Below are 14,503 nucleotides of genomic sequence, written 5' to 3' on the forward strand. Positions count from 1 at the left end.
AAACAGGATGAACAGGAGCGACGGGTGGCAGCGTTGGTCCAGTATTTCGCACGGGTGGATGCCAACTCCCTCTTAGTCTGTACTATATCTACAACCAAAACTGGGCTACATTACTTTCAGCCAAAAAGGAAGCAGGAAAACGCCCGGAACTCCACCTAAAAATCCCTCGTAGGATCAAATCGCTTAGAAAGACGATGTTCATAATCTTTCTCAACAGAAGCGGAGTCATCACACGGCGAGCCTCACTCAGTTGAAGATCGATATTCTGGGTATCTGGGTTTCAAGCGATTACAGCATCCCCCGTATTCGCCTAACCTTACCCCACTGGACTTAACTTACTTCTAACAGCTAAAATAGAACAGTTAATAGGTCGTAATCTAGTGACGAATTGATATCTGCCTCATTAGCATTTAATAGGAATTAACCCGTTGACTGCTGTGTTAATGCTTTTCAAGCTTGGCCTGTCGTGAACATTTTGATGTCAGAAATTACGTCGACCTTGTGCCGCATATAGATGTGATGTTTGTGATACCAAATGGTTATTTGAAACTTTACCTGTCTGATTTTTTTCTGACAAGGTACTTATATATTATTGAAATCTCATTATTTCATTAAAACAGCATCCGGATTAAGTTTGCAAATCCGGAATTTTTGCAAACTTATTTTTTTTATTTTTCACCCAATGTTTTTTATTTTTGTATTTTTAAAATGTGTTAGGTAATACTAATAAGAGATATTTTTTGTTTCCTGAAATTTAATTTAGAAATATGTTTTTTTGGCATTTAAAGTCAAATTTTCCAATGGGAGTCCCATTGGAAAATGGCCTTCCCATTGGAAAAATGGTTTTTCCAATTGGAAAATCAGCCCAACATTTTTTGTTGGAAAATTCTCCCACATTTTCAAAAAAGGAATTAGTGATTAATAACAATCATTATCATTAATGGTTATAATGTTATCTAGAAAAAGTGCGTTTATAGTACTTTTTATCATTTTTTGTAAAAAAAAATCCCGTGGACCATTTTTTCCAATTGGATATTTCCCACAATTCAATATGGGAAAAGTCAGGAAATTGGAAAACTCCAATTGGAACATTGTCCCATTGGAATCTTCCAATTGGTAACATTGGCAATGGGCTTAATCCAATTGGAGGTTCTGGCAATAAATTTTAATGGGAAAATATTTCAACTTTCCTAAATCTCTTAAAAGAACACCTATTTATTTATTTAGGAATATATTTGAAGTTTTGTTTAATTGTTTACCTGTGTCCTGACATTGTATCCATCCAATTCCAAGCTAATACTTCTGTGCTGATATCTTAGCGATAAGATTTAAGCATCTTTTAATGAATTTGAATGCAATAAATCATATCAAAAATTACCTGAAGTATTCTTACTCAACCAGTGACACAAATTCCATTTTTTTAAATATCTTTACACTAGTTTCATCTCCTCAGACGCCATTTTTAATCGATTAAGTTGTGGTTACAAACGACTAAGAACTTATTCATTTTTTCAAAGCTATACTCACTTTTACGCTTGAAAATGTTATTTCGGTTGTCAGTACCTTTACACAGAAAATGTACCATTTTCTTGATTTTTAATGAAGATGTAATTAATTGATGGAAATCCATATGAAATGTTTTACCTAAGATAATAGTTTATTTCATACACACTGTTCTGCAGGGGAGCAGGACCTTTCAACCCTAAGAGGCTTTTTAACCCTTCTAAAAAAGAACACTTTTCAGTTTTCAACCCTTAGACTTTTAAACCCCTATTTCAAAGACTTTTCAACCCCTACCTGTTTGGACTCTTTAACTCCTATAACAAAGACTTTTCAACCCCTAGTTGAATTATTTTAATAACCATATTAAAGACTTTTTAACTCCTAAACCAAAGACTTTCCAACCCCTATTGTTTGGTTTTGAGCTGGTCCAAGCTAAACACCATTAAAAATGCTGCAAGGCATTTTAGAATGTTAACATGCATCATGTGCCAATGCCTTCCTCAAACAGTAATACTAGTATATGTTTTAGAAAAAATATCGAACTGTACAAAAATGTAAGGCTGGTGAATTTTGCATTACAAAATAAACGCTATTGGTAATTAATGCCATGTTGTCACTTTACTACATACCCGTTAGTAGTATATAAGCCAGTCATCCTACAAGATAGCAGTGAAGCAAAAATACACATATGATGATTACTTGTAAATCATATTGTATATGTGGAAAAAATGAACTTGTTATCTAGCTGATTGTAAAAACACTTTGTCATTCTTAAAGGGACTCGTACCTCATTGGCACCAAATAATCATTTTTCAGGTAATGTGTCTGAAATAATTAGTTAACTCATTGATACTGAAATTACAGAACAAAATACAATAAAAGTATGAAAATAAAGTCTTGTTTTAATCAGGGGTAAACCTACGCTTTTTACGTCATGGACAAATAAATAGCATAACCACTCAGCAAAAGGGACTCATACATAATTTATGGATATTTTGATCATGCATACCTTGGAAGCAACACCTTTAATTCGTATTTAAAACAAATTTGCTAAAGAACCACATTTTACAAACTACGAGCTATAACTTATACAATAAACTCATACCTGGTTGAGCATTTTTGATGTAGAAATGAGGCACCCAAAATGCCAACAAGCACATATGCATGCATAAATATTGAAGCAATGGTTAACATCGTCGCTTAAGTATATCCCTCACGCATCAAAATTAATTTTGCAATTGCACTAGTGGCCAGAAGGAGGGGGGGTGACCCCCCCCCCCCCAACCACAACGTACCGATGTCGTCCAAGTTAACTTTTCGTTTCGAGGCAGGGGATACAGGGTAATCCAGAAGTACTGGAAAAAAGGTTGTGAAATTGCGTAAATTTGTTTATTTTTTGTTTAGTGACACTGTTATTCAAAATCAATACATACACATATATAACAAACATCAATTGTGACTGATAAACCTTTAACTACATACTAAATAATGCATTCATTGAAAATATTTATTACTGATAACAAGATTGTAACCGTGTTTTTAATAGCAGAAAGCGCAAAAAATATTAAATGATTGGTAAATGCTAAAAGATTTATTGTGGTCTACTATAGTCTCATAAGGTAGAAATACCGTGTGTAATGCTCATTTCTTTCAAATTTAACTCGATATCCTTCATAAGAACCATTGTTTTCGACATTTATTCATTCTTTTAGGAATATTGAAACAACATTATTAATTGTGGTAAACCTTATCTGGCAGTACTTAAGAGTGCATCTTTGACTTTATTTACTCGAGTGAATGCACCTTTAAACCGGTTTAACACAAACATGTCACAGTAATCAATACCATCTGTGTTAAGATGTCGGGAATGTGTTAGACGAATGATTTTGTTTTATGGAGCTTTGAAGAGCGATGAATGGCACTAAAGTGGTGCCAAATGGATATCTCAAACACCCATTGGTAAGTCATTTATTTTTTCCATTTAATTTTTTGTCTTGATTTTTGAATATATAAACAGTCAATAAGTAGGACATCTCGTAAAGAACGTTCACTTGAAACAGTCCTCTTCTTATCCACACTTCGACAGGGAGTGGGGCTACTCTGCCTAAATAGCCGTCAACGAGTATTTTAAGAAATATCAAAATAATAAAAAATGGTGTCCCAGTGGTTGCACCAGTCAATTGTAACCATGCCCCCCCCCCCCATAGTCCACCTAAATGACCGTCAATGGGTCTTTTGACGATTTTAAGACTATGGCAGTTACAGGGATACACATGAAATGTCAAAATCATAAAAAAGTATCCCTAATCGCTCATTATTGTAGCTACCCCCCCCCCCCACCCCCCCCAGTCTAAAATTATAGACGTGTAATACATTCTTCCAATCCTTACTGGTTGACGGTACATTTCCTAACAGGGCACAAATCCTGAACACCGGCTAAAACACGCGTTTGTTTACCGTGATCGATTATTTGATGATCTAGATCAATACAGAGGCTTGCCTTGGTCACACTTGCGAAGTTTCATCTTGTTTTGTTAAGCATTTTTCTAAAAAATGCCATTTATTTAATATAGCATACTTTTTAATTATAATTGTATGACTATGTATTTTCGCTTTTCAAGTGTTCGGTATTTGTGCCCTCCATAGCGTATTTTGAAGGGTGATTTACTATCCATAAAATTGAACGATTTTCGACATAATATTGACGAGATCGTGAATCTGTACTTTGACAGCTGTTTTCACATGAACCAAAGATGTTTCATACGAAAGTTTAACTTACTACAACATAAACTCTCCAAGATAATTGTAAAAAACATCAGAAAGTGTTCGGATTTGTGACCTTAGCCAGTAACGTCTAAACGGGTTTGTGCAAAAACCGGGGGTGTTTTGAAAAATATTGAAATTGTATTAAGTGAAGTATTTTATGGTTTAAATTGATCATAAAGGTTTATATTCATACTTTACCATGTAAGTGAAAAGTTATTTTGCATTAAAACACATTATTTACCTTTCCAATAAAACAAAAGTTGACTGACACAGACATCAATTATGCCAAGCGGAACAACTCGACCCAATCATAATAACTCGGCCACCACTGACAAGCTTCTAGATAGACCTCGTAAATACAATCGTAACAACTCAGCCATGGCCGAAATGTTCCAGTTGTTTAAAAATTGTGCCCTGAAGCCTTGCAGGTGCCCTTCATGTATATATCGCTATGTTTTGACAGCAAGAAATGAAAAATAAACGTCAAACTCATAATTATTCATAGGATATGACATTTTTATGTATGGAACTGATATAAAATTATATAATCTGGTAATATTTCTTGTTTTATGATATTTTTGAGATGTTAAATGCTTTAACCCAGAATCCCGATCGGAATAACTACCCACTTTTGATACTAAACAATTTGTATGTGAAGGATTTGCCATATCAAAAAAGATACAAAAATCCGTAAACGTACAATTCTTTGGTCTACTAAGATTTAGCTTGTGAATGTCATTTTACAGCGAAATCAACAAGTTAAAAAAATACTCATGACCTGTTCCTTATCAATATGAAATATCTTTAAACTTTTAGGAACATTATGCAAAAAAAAAACAGTATATGTTTTACCTTCGGTATAAGAAAATAACTATTTTCTAATAAAACTACTGTTGAAAAATGTAAGCTAATGAAATGGAAAATAAAAAGATGCTTCCAAACATGCCATATTTTCTTGAGACCATTCAGGGGGATTAATGTTCAAAAGTCTGAAAATTCAGGGGGATTTTGGTAGTATTCAGGCGTTTTTTGTAGCAGGTCTAATTCGACAAAATTTCAAAGTATTTTAAGACGCAAGTACAAAAAAACAAGACTCCCGCGGGGATTATGTCCAGAATTTAAGGGGATTTGGGTCACATACCAGAGAATTTTCATCATCGCCATGTAGCATTACGGGCATGACACACGTGCCAATTTACCTTGTCTTCCCCTTTTTCCAGCACTTCATCTATATTTTAATGAGACACAGCCATATTGCATAATAAAAGCACTCACTTGCAAAATAGAATACTTCACAGAAAAATATGTTTCAGAGACAATTTAATGGGCTTACCTTCCTCTAAAATTGGATACAAAATCTGCTCATTATGATCATAAATGATGACTTTCAGACTAATAGAGAGAATGGAATGATTTATCAATATTTTTCATTTCAATTCCCAAATAGTCAGATTTGTTTGCTTCTGATAAAAAGCAAATGCATAATTTATTGTTTAAGTTCATTAACATATCATCTTTTGGCATTCATCAAAAAATAAAAACATCACCACCATAATATTAAAATAAATAAAAGTCATTTCATCCGAATTGTCTACTTTTAGTTTCTCTTCTGGAAGTTCTGTTATTTTCCGATATTTGAGATGAAGGTCATGTCATGTATGTAAACATATTAGTGGGTCATAACAAAGAACAGCATTGTCTATTAGTTATTTTAATCCTTTTCTTTACCAAATAATGTATTGTCACCTTTAAATCATAAATCATTTTGATGACAATGACACATGTTTAAACACTTTAATTTGTTACATCCTCTCTGATTGGATAAAACCTATAGTTTTAACCAATGAAAATCGTCCTTTTATCTGACCAGTCTAATTGACATTTCTTATGCAAATTCTGACAGTTTCAATCAAAACAATGCATGAAATGTGCCCTGCTGACTTATTAAGTGTCACCCTATTGGTGTTGTTAAAACAAGAAGGGCATTATAACTGTAAACAGGCATATATAATTAAACCCTGTGATAATTTTGCGTAATTTTAAACACACTTTTTTTAATTCCGGGGGATTTTCATCCCCCTCCGGGAGACCGGGGGATGGGTCGAAATTCCGGGGGATTTTTCCCCCTCCGGGGGATATGGCATGTATGTCAGCTTCTGGGTTGCTTTGAAGTTGAACTGCTCACATGAACCCACAAAAGATGTGTAGGTATGTGCTTAACAATAAAGGATAAAACATAAAAATGAAGCATTTCAAGTGGAGGTTTTCATTAGGGTAGTGCTACCTTAAACACACACTAAATACAATTATTTTTTTCTCTTTTTTAATCTATTTTCTTTAACCAATGGACTATACAAACAGTAGGGTCAGTCCCAGTATACAGGACAATTATTCAATAAAATGTTTATCCTTTTGATATCATAATTGGTAAAAAAATATCAAAATGTAAAGAAAAAATAAGAGAGACCGGGTTCAAACTGTGGTCGCCAAAATTGCAGTCCAGTGTTGTATCCACTGCTATGAAAGTTTACATTTGTTTATTTGATTTAATATATACCTAGCTTGGTAACATTAAGTGATAACATCGACTAGCCAATCACACATAAAAATTAATTATACTAGGTATACCCACCTAGTAATCTTTTTTAATGGAAAAAAAATGTGAAAAATCAATTAATTGTAAACTATGTGGTACTTCAGTTAGTTAGTTTCAATGCATTGTACACATTGATACCAAATTCATGTCAGTTTTCGACAATTTTCTCTTCTTTCGCTATTTCATCATACGGTGTATAGCCCCTGAATAAAGTTTCACTCTGTTTCATTGAGTATATTTCTTAAAAATCCTTTCTTTGTTCTAATCTGCTAAAAGGTCAAAATGTCACAGTCATGTGAGCATCTTTGAGGCCTCTCAGTTATTATAACCAATGCACCAGTCAATTGTAACGGTTACTAACCACGCCCCCCCCCCCCCCGGTCCGGGGGTATACTGGGAATAGTCGGGAAATGGGCCGTGTTTTTACTTTCTATGTGGCCACGCAGGGCGGGGTGACCGCAGTGGTTTTGTCTTTGAGCCAAATTTAGCCGAGATTGGGCCTTATATAGAGTCTCTGGTGTGCAGGGGCATTTGGCCGGGGTTTTACCATCAGTTCGTTCCCGCAGGGGAGAGGATTAGACCCAGGGTTGGCTGGACCGAAAGTTAAAGTCCCCGCTATTCCCTGGACCTGGGGGCGCCAGGGTTACAATTGACTGGTGCACAACATATAAGATATTTATAAAATAAATAAAAGTACAGTTAATCAATATATTTTAATTTTAATGTGGTAAATTAACAAAGAATTAGATAGATGCTTTATGCAAAATCTCACAAAGATGTAAAAAAAATACTAAAGAGTTCAGGTTTGCTAGTTTGTAAAAATATTTCATGGAATCATGGTAAATTGTTATATTATATGTCCAATGACAGCCCATATATTTTTTAACTACTTGAACCTTTCTTGTTATAATTCTTATTATTTTTATTTATTTAGTTGATGTGTGATGCTGATAATACAGAGACAGCTAGAGTGACAGAGTTTGATGAATAAACTTAAATTAAAAAACAGTGAGTACAATAATCTATTTTAACATGTCTTGTGTGTAAAGTGTGATTCCGAAGCAGTAAATATATATATATATGTATCTTTAAGTTTTGAATCACAAATTTAGATCAAAGATCTATTATCACACAAAACTTAAAGGATATATATGAAAAGTCATGTGAATTGTGCAAGTCATATAATATAAAATTTATATTGATCAAGTCAAGCCATGCCATGTAAAAAAAACTGACATCATATCAAAGATTGTATGAATCATTCTCAGAGCTATTGAAAATATTTAATTGGTTGTAAGCTGACCATGCACGGTAATTTTGAGTAACCCCACCAGCCAATACAATATGGCTAAAAAGGCTTTGATAATATTTTTTATCTAATGTTTATCTTTCCTAAAATATTTATATTTATAAATTTATTTACCAGTATAAATCTGTATTTATTTATTTATTAATGCATTTATTTGCTCACTAATATATACAATTACACTTATCGTTGTATATTGTCTAGCTAATACATGTATACAAATATGCATAATATGCATAATTATGGGGGGGGGGGGTCATAATTACCTATGGTGTACTGTCTTGTTCTTACGAAGATATGATTTTGACTAAAATCCTTACTGAAAAAGCAGTGCAGACCGGCCTGTTTAAATAATTAATTAAATCTTAATGGGTTTAAATGTATTTTATTTTATTTTTAAAGATATTTTAGAGTTTAAAAGGAAGAGAGTCTGTTTTAAAGACTAAATAATTATATAGTCAGGATAAAAAATAATTATTTTTCAAAATCAAGTTCAAATAATTTTCCATTATTTGGCAAATGGAAAAAAGCTTTAAGAATGTTTTACTGATAGAAAGTAGGCCCAGTATCTTTTGCATTGCAACACTAAGAAAGTAAATATTTATTTTTTGTCTTTTACCAATTCCATCAAAGTCTGTGAGTGGCTCATGATGCTTAGGCCTGCCAATTTAATGGTTTTCGAAATCATAAATTGAGACAACTTATAACTTTTGTATAAAATCTTCAAAGCTTTCGATAACTTAACATGTCATCCACCTTATTGTCTCAATTTAAAAATAGTTTTCACTCAACAACTTACTTATTAATCAGGATAATAATTTGATAATGACTATCACTATCATTCTGTAAGATAATGTACTGGTACATAAATTTAATCCCCAATATATCAGATGAGTGTGATAGTATATGCTCTTAATAGTTGTAGCCCGGAATTATACGTAGGAAACAATAGAGTCATTGGACTGTTACACGAATTTCAATAGCTCGAAATTCGCCTTTTATTTGTACCAGCATGGGAAAACCCTGTTATGTTAATACATATAGCCCGGAAGTAACAAATAAAAGGTGAATTTCGAGCTATTGAAATTCATGTAACAGTCCAATGACTCTATTGTTTCCGAAGTAATGTGTGTATATTACAACGGTTTAATTTTGTTTGTACCGGAGGATTAGGTCGGAAAAACCAGAATAGCTATAATTCCGGGCTACAACTATTCCGGGCTATATATATATATATATATATATATATATATATATATATATATATATATATATATATAAATGCACGAAATCAATGTGGGATTTTCATTAAGTTTTGGTTAAACCATCTTTGTAACAAATTACAGTTACTTCCAAATTACATCTTATTCTACATAATACAAACTGGAGGACAGTTCTTTTTATTTGGTAATGTTAAGAGACTTGAAGAGAAAAAAAAATGTTTAAATTCAGAAAACCTTACACAAAAGTAGAAACCTTCTATTAATGTCATTATCTTGAAAAAAATGAACATGCCTTTTAGCAATTGTTTCAATCTGTGAAAATCTACATTTTGCCTTCGACATGTTATACAATTTAAGGATATTTACATGGAAATTAAGTTCAATTCTAAATTGACAGTCATGTATTTCTTCCATAATTTTCATAGTATAAGGAACATGAATTTTTTATTAATTTAAGTGCATAACTGCAGATAATGATCATTATCTTAAATCAATTACAAGCCAATTCATAGTCATGCATATAGCCCCCTTTTCAAAATATGATAGTGATTGTCTCAAATGACCAGTCTTTCTCTGTGGGGGGTTGGGGCTGTCAGTCATAAGGAAACCTTTAAAAGGCATATTCATTCAGCCAATCAGATGTCAGGTTCAGTGAAAGGGGCGATGCCAGGTCAAGTAAAAGGGGTGGAGCTAAAATAAATACTGACATTCAATGAAGATAGATCCCCCTTTGGCCTCACAAATATGTTTCAGTCACACTAGGGGGTGTGACAGGGTCAAGCCATAATGGAGCCATAGGCAAGCAGACTTTTATTAACCCAACAACAACAACAGGTGTAATTCTTACCAACTGAGGAAAAAACTTTAGAGGTTTTATTATTGCTCATTTTTTTATACAAATTAAATATCTAACAATGACAAATATAAACTATGATAATTCAAGCATAATATTGACACCAAACATGACACATCTTGCAAATGGTCTTGAATAAAATTCCTACACTTTTTATAATGATAATACATGGGACCAATATCAAAACCATTCTCCTGTTAAATAGGACAATGGATTTGATATTGGTAATTCGCAGACAATACAATGTAATTAAGTAAAAAAATACACGGTATGCACATCTGGCTTCAAACAAAAATTGTTGCTTAGGCCAAAAAAAAGTATTCATAGTTTCCATTTAAATATCAAAAAAGGTAGGCATACGGTAACTGTTGTTTTTTTTAGGACCATGTTTCTTTGGCAAACTGACCTATATCAGGGAATTATTAAGGTCTTTACTAAAAAAGCACATATTGATCAAAACACCAAAAACAAAAAAGGATCAGAAGGATAAAAATAGGGTCAGTTGGGCGGAAACAAAGATTTTTGAATCCTTATTTTGTCAATGATGTCATGTCAGTGATCAAAATGATAACACAATTTAAGCCCTGCATTCTGGAATGTGGGGCTAAATTCTTGATTGTGTTATAGTAGGGCCAAAAATAAAATGATTTGGTTAGGGTTACATCCTTTTTAAAAACAGAAAGAGTAAAAAGTATAAAGGATTACATTTTTAAAATACATAATATATATGCGTTTTCACTTTAAAATACATGCATTGTTACAGTCTTGTTTTCAGTAAGTAACTTTTCCTTAAATGCATTCTTTGGAAAGTAATTTAAGGTTTATTATTCAAAATATATGTTAGTCAACTTGTGTATGTATTGATTTCCAACTTTTTTATTTAAACGTTATGTATTAGAATTTCTTTGCGTAAATACCTGCTTATGTGATAAAAGACTGCTGACTAAAGATTAGATTTCAGATTTTGATATTTCCATTCCAAATTTAATGTTTTACAGCTTAAACTGCTACTAACAGTTTAAGAAAAATGCATAAAACATCAATTTTGGATGGAAGTATGAAAAGCTGCAATCTGATATTTTGTCAGCAGTCTTTTATCGCTGGTTTGCAGATATTTACGCAAAAATTCGCTTGTTCGAAGACAAAATTTTAAAAAAAAGTTGTCAAAACGTTCAATCTGTGAGGTTGCAGCTTTAATATAAGACTAACGTAAATATTAAAAACACATGAGGCCCCTTTAATATTAACATTTCAATATCAAAAAGAAGATGAAAACTGAAAACTATGAGAAAGTGTTTTTATAATTAAAAATAAATTGCTTAAAACAAATATCTGAAATTAATAATTGTCATGCAAAGCAGCCTGTAATGAATATGAATATTAGATTTTGGCCTTGAACACCTTTTTAAGAAGAGTGTTTTGAAGTAAGGATTATCATAATGCTGAACTTAATATTTGTACTGTAGCTTTGTAGCAAATCCTTATGATTAAAGTCACTGTGTCTTCCTTATGCTGTGATAAAGATCTCCATAGTAACATTTCTAAACCTAATAAATTAAGTGAAAAAGGGTGTTTATTGGGGGTAATAAAACACATCTTGATAATGGCCAATTAGTTTTAATCTTTCAAGTGTTGGTAGAATGGGAGGGGGGTCTTAACTTTTTGAACTGCCAATATTTTCCTGGTTATTTTGTCCACCATGTCAAAATGATCTGGGTTGTTTTGTCAACCCTGTCTAAATGGGTTGGACGTGTTTTGTCCCCTTAGTCAAAAATGACATGGGGTGTTTTGTCCTACATTTTTATAAAGGAGTTCAGAATAAATAACACATTAGTTTTCGTGCTTATATAAAATAAATGCAAATGACTTTCATTATAAGTTTAAAAAATACTCTTAACGCTGCATTCTCACAGATTTACCATTTTTACAACTTTTTTATTTTTGTCTTGGAAAGAGCAAATTTTTGCGTAAATATCTGCAACCCATTGATGTAAGATTGTTGATAAAAAAACAGATCTTAGATTTTCATATTTTCGAAAATGTTTTAGAGCTTAAACCCTTACTAACGGTTTAAGAAAAATGCATAAAACATCAATTTATGAACTTAAATATAAAGATCCGCGATCTAATTTTTTGTCAGCAGTCTTATTAACTGGTTTCCATGGATTGTAGCAAAAATTGGCTTGTTCCAAGACAAAAATTAAAAAGTTGTCGAAATGTTTAATCTGTGATAGTGCAGCTTTAATTATGGTAGCTTTTCAGTCATTTGCCTATATATGTCTATTTGATTCAGTAAATACTTCATATAAAGCTAGGCTTATTAGGATATGCTTATTTTTCATTGGGTTCTATTTTTAGCACATAACAGCTTCATTACAAGAATATATTAATTATTATTAAAGCTGCATGCACTCTCCCAAATTTACCGTTTTTACAACTTTTTTATTTTTTTTGTCTTGGAAAGAGCAAATTTTGGGGTTTAATAGTATCTGCAAACCAATGATAAAAGACTGCTGACATAGATCATATCGCAGATTTGCGTATTTTCGTTTGAAAGCCAATGTTTTGTGGGTTAAACTATTACTAACAGTTAAAGAAAAATGCATGATCTAATTTTTTGTCAGCAGTTTTATATCACTGGTTTTCATGGATTCTTGAAAAAAAATACTTCCTCTGTTGGCCAATTGAGAACAAAATCAAGAGGTTTTGGGTTTTGCTGTTTATACGTTCTGGAATTTTTCAAAAGCATTTATTTATAGGACTTATGAATTTTATGTACAGCATTCTGTATATTGTCAAGTGTCCTTTTTTTAAATTATATACAACATGTATAAATTTAATGTTTCAGGAAATAACCACCATCTCTCTCAGAGGTCATCTTTCTCATTATTGTGGGGAAACCTCAAAGGGCATCAGGAAAACCTTCATCAACCTCTTTGTGCCCAGTGGCTTGTGCAACAGTGTTTCAGAAGTATAAATACCTTTTTAATTTGTGTATATCAATTGTATAATGACTTGTTTTTATATATTAAATATATATATACGATTTATTATATATATATAGATGGTTAATCTTATGACTTCCTGATAGTATTTAAGTTATGAAATATTAAATAATCTAATCATAAAAAATGCTTGGAAATGACAATAAAAAAAGATATTTGTCGAATAGGAAGTTTCACCTGTCCTGTTTATATTACAAATCATTTTAAATCAGACAGAAAATTCAATGTACTTGTTGTATCTCACTGTTTATTTGTCTTCACATTTTGTATTGTCACATCAAGCCTGTTTGAACATCCTAGAGAAGATAAGTGTATGGAAGCGGATATGATATAATAAATATGCATATAAATGTGCTTGGGATTATTTTCAGATTATCATTAAAATGGGGATAATGGATGACTGGCCACACATATGGGGCTATGGACAAGCTTCATAGCAGGCTGCCAGGTGGTGGTGTTAGTAGTTTATACTCCGGGTCCCGGCGTGAGCACATTGAAGGGTCCCTGAGAGTGACAGTTCAACCACCGCACACCTATCCTGGGCAGAACCAGTACTAGGTGCCTTCACCTCTGCAAGGAACTGACAACTTCTGTACATGCCAGGTGCAGTGGTACAGTGCGAATGGTCGTAGAAAGGATTTCATAACCAATCACAACAGAGGTGACCTGGTCCGCCCGGGAATCAAACCCGGGTTGTCCAATTCAGAGTCCAACGCTCTACCGATTGAGCTGACCGGGCGGACATATTAGCTACATTAGATGACAAGCCATCTATGCTGGACATTCTTCACAATAAAATGTGATGTCACAGGAGCTGTCTATCTCAACAGCTCACACTGTCCGTATTTGACTAAAGGAATGAATGAAGTCACTGCAGAAGTTAGATTGAGGAATGTCCATGTCACTACCCATCATTTGGAAGGAGTTGGATAAAAAAAGTGTGGCCTATGTATTGAAACAGGTCCGATTTCCAGTTACGGACAGTCTTGATTTGTCTTATTACATTTTTGACCAACATGATGGTCTAAAAGAACACTTACTGGTAACTGGTAAAATCATGGCCCAGTTGTTCCAAGAGGCAGGCGAGTGGGAAGTTACTAGACTCCATTTCTTTATGGGTTGATCTGAGGTTCCAGTTCAGTTAAAGTACTGATGGAACACCAAGTGTTTGCCATAATACAGCAATAATTGATTTGTAACTATGTATTTGTTTGAATTGTTGAAACAGTACTGTTTACTAAATAATTGTGT

At 32.9% G+C, this 14,503-nt stretch overlaps 1 protein-coding gene and 1 long non-coding RNA gene across 4 annotated transcripts in view; one reads left to right on the forward strand and one right to left on the reverse strand.

The window, feature by feature from the left end:
• LOC128239182 (neuropeptide CCHamide-1 receptor-like) overlaps nucleotides 1-14,503 on the reverse strand; it is a 108,839-nt gene that overhangs the window by 66,629 nt on the left and 27,707 nt on the right. The window lies entirely within an intron of this gene.
• On the forward strand, nucleotides 3,325-14,474 carry LOC128239184 (uncharacterized). Its single transcript, XR_008261835.1, has 4 exons — nucleotides 3,325-3,462; nucleotides 7,800-7,873; nucleotides 13,096-13,218; nucleotides 13,624-14,474. It is a non-coding gene; the product is annotated as an uncharacterized LOC128239184 (long non-coding RNA).

This window comes from Mya arenaria, chromosome 6 (genome assembly GCF_026914265.1).
Source record: "Mya arenaria isolate MELC-2E11 chromosome 6, ASM2691426v1".
Taxonomy (NCBI): domain Eukaryota; kingdom Metazoa; phylum Mollusca; class Bivalvia; order Myida; family Myidae; genus Mya; species Mya arenaria.